The following is a 3,472-nucleotide window of genomic DNA, read 5'->3' on the forward strand; positions in this document are numbered from 1 at the left end:
AATAGTTTTTTCCTGGCAATTCTATAAGTTAGATATTTTACAAAAACTCAAACAGTTTAAAGTGGCATTTCCAAGATCACAGAGGCTAAATCCAGGCCTTCTGGATCCCAGCCAGGCTTTCCCACTGCACTAGTCATAGATAATGAAGACAGATTTTTTTTCTTGCTGTTTCTTTATTCCTTCTTCCCTTGTCTGATTAATGATCACTGCACACTTTTCTTTCCTTCCACCTTTCCTTTTGAATGAAATCAAGTGTTAGTCCCTCAGTCGTGTCTGACTCTTTGCGACCCCATGGATTATAGCCCACAAGTCTCCTCTGTCCATGGAATTCTCCAGGCAAGAATACTAGAATGGGCTGCCATTTCCTTCTCTAGGGGATCTTTCCAATCCAGGGATCAAACCCGGGTCTCTCATACTGCAGGCAGATTCTTTACTGTCTGAGCCACCAGGGAAGTCAAACTTTCTCATCGTCTATCTTTTATCTATCTACCTATTTATGTGTAAGAAGCTGTTTATTTTCTATCAACCTGTTTCTGTTTTTTAGAGTGTATGGAAGATCAAACTATAGACCACTTAGTGGTTGGTTGTATCCATTCAGTGGCCTGAGAAGTGGGAGCTGCAAAGCCAGTCCTCAGTGGTGGGCTAAGCACTCTGCTTTTAAGTAGGGAATAGCTGAATAGGCACCCAGGGCCCCTGTGCCTTCAGGCCAGTCTGGACTCAGGTTGAGTAGTAGTGACCTTGGGAGCTGGAGCAGTCCACTCACCTGAAATCTCTCCCTGGTCACAGCCTTTTCAGCTGAGCCTGCTCTTCCTTTTCAATCTCTTCAGGATCCCTTAAAAGCAGAGATCAGGGATAATTTCTGATGGGTGTTTACAGGAGGTGGTGCCATGTATGCCCAGAACTTCCCGGGCCAGCACCCAGCACATCAGACCCACTGAGTGGGCTCACTTGTTGCTCCACAGGATGGCAATGTCCGCATAATGCAGAGGAGAGTCTGTGAGAGGCTGGTGTCAGCTCTGGGGTCAGTAACCACTGGTAGTCTTGGCTCCCTGAGGGCTGCCTGGCTCTGGTTAGTGCAGGTTCAGGAGTGCAGTGCTCACAGTAAGAGAGGCTCCAGTGATGGCAGCAGACTTCCGCACAACTCTCTGGCCAGTGTTCCTGGGGAATATGACCCTGACATCGGCAGGTTTTCAATGGCAATGATGATGAGAGCTGCCAACAGAAGTTTTTCCCAAGTTCTCTCCAGTTTTATGTTGTAGGTGCCACAGAGATTCCTTTTGTAGATGTACTGTTCAATTTGTAAGTCAAGGTTAATGCTACCTAAGTGAGTTTCTGCTGCAAGGAATTTGAGGCCATCCTTCTTCTTTATTTACAGGACATCAAGGACTCCCTTTAAGTTATTATGGAAATGCTGAACAATGCCGGATGGATCCCTGTCTGAGTAGTGCAGACAGGCCCTACCTTTCCCTCTAAAGAAAAAACTTCCTTGGCAGTGTTACTTGAGTTATGTGTTTTTCAGCTATGTGAAAAGTTGAAAAACACATTGTAAATTCCATGATATAATATTTTTTTTTTCTTTTGAGTGTAAAAACTTTAAGTTCTGAATTTAAAAATTATTTTGACGTTTTAAGTTCAGTAATAAAATTTCAAACATATGTTTTGTTTTAAATGCTTTTTTAAAACACCAGGTCCAAGGTAGATTAACAGGTCTGGATTTATGCTCCCATATAAAGTAACTATAAATTCTGATAAAATACATGAAACAACAGATTTCAAGAAGTTGGATCATGTAACAGAAGACAGATCCCTGAGATGAAGGAGACCAGCTGGGTAATCCCCACTGTTGCCCTAACTTGCTGCCTAAAGAGGGTTTTCAGGCCGTGGCACAGGGAAGATGGAACCAGTCAGAGCCTAGTGGGCTTCCTGCACTGAAGAGAGAGAGCTAGGGTTTAAGGAGGCAGAGTAACAGAGATGAGAAAGATACAGGTAAAGAGAACTCTAGAAAAATAGAGGCTTCCCTTGAGTATTCGGTTAAGTTCTGTTGAGTGCACGTGTGTGAGGAAAGAATCCCTTGAATCGATTAAAGGGGGCAATACTAGAGTCACACAGTAAATAGTACCTGTTATGACCAATCGGTCATAATAGTACCTGTTATGCAGGCTGGCAAACCGCATAACCTATAAAGTACTGGGTGGTGTAATTGGACTGGTCTTGCCTCAGTAGCGGGGGAGAAAAAACACCCTGGATTAAATGCTGCTCTGGTTGTGCCAAACAAAGCTTAAAAGCAAGACCTGAAAGCCTCAAAGTGTTTCCAAGTGTTTTGTGTTCCAAACAAAGGTCAAGAGTATTATGAAATACACAAATATGCAGCATCCAGTAAAGTACAATAACTGGGATCCTGTAAAAATTACCAAACATATAAAGAAGCAGAGGAATGTTGCTCATAAAGAGGAGGGAAATCTATTATTTGAAATATATCAACTGACACAGATGATAGAATCAGTAGAACAAACAAAACCTCTTCAAAACAGTAATTCAAAAAGCTAGGGGTGGCACATCTATTATGTAAAACAGTATGAAGTTTCTTTAAAAAACTAGATATAGAGTTACCATATGATCTAGCAATCCCACTCCTGGGTATCTATCCAGAGAAAACTATAATTTGAAAAGACACATGTACCACAGTGTTCACTGTAGCACCATTTACAATAGCCAGGACACAGACGCAACTTAAATGTCCATCAACAGAGGAATGGAAAAAGAAGAGGTAATACATATATATGCTGCTGCTACTGCTGCTAAGTCGCTTCAGTCGTGTCCGACTCTGTGCAACCCCATGGACAGCAGCCCACCAGGCCCCCCTGTCCCTGGGATTCTGTAGGCAAGAACACTGGAGTGGGTTGCCATTGCCTTCTCCAATGCATGAAAGTGAAAAGTGAAAGTGAAGTCGCTTAGTCGTGTCCGACTCTTAACGACCCCATGGACTGCAGCCCACCAGGCTCCTCCGTCCATGGGATTTTCCAGGCAAGAGTACTGGAGTGGGGTGCCATCGCCTTCTCTGACATATATACTATACTATACACACATATAGCATATATATGTACTATGTATGTATACAATGGAATATTACTCAGCTGTAAAAAAGAATGAAATAATGCCATTTGCAGGGACTTAAATGGACTTAAAGATTGTCATACTGAGTGGAGTAAGTCAGACAAAGACAAATATAGTATAATATCACTTGCATGTGGAATCTAAAAAAATAGTACAAATGAAACTATTTACAAAGCAGAAGTAGAATCACAGACATAGAAAGAAAACTTACAGTTATCAAGGATTAAAGGGGAGGAGAGAGATAAATTGGGAGATTGGGATTTATGTAAACACACTACTATAAATAAAATGGATATTAATAACTAATAAAAACGCACTGTACAGCATAGGGACTTTTCAATATTCTGTAATGACCTAT

At 41.7% G+C, this 3,472-nt stretch overlaps 1 pseudogene; it reads right to left on the reverse strand.

Moving 5' to 3' along the window:
- Positions 1-631: 631 nt before the first annotated feature.
- LOC133245171 (small ribosomal subunit protein uS2-like) lies at positions 632-2,174 on the reverse strand (annotated as a pseudogene).
- Between the last annotated feature and the right edge of the window lie 1,298 nt (positions 2,175-3,472).

The sequence above is a fragment of the Bos javanicus genome, chromosome 3, assembly GCF_032452875.1.
Source record: "Bos javanicus breed banteng chromosome 3, ARS-OSU_banteng_1.0, whole genome shotgun sequence".
Classification (NCBI taxonomy): Eukaryota; Metazoa; Chordata; class Mammalia; order Artiodactyla; family Bovidae; genus Bos; species Bos javanicus.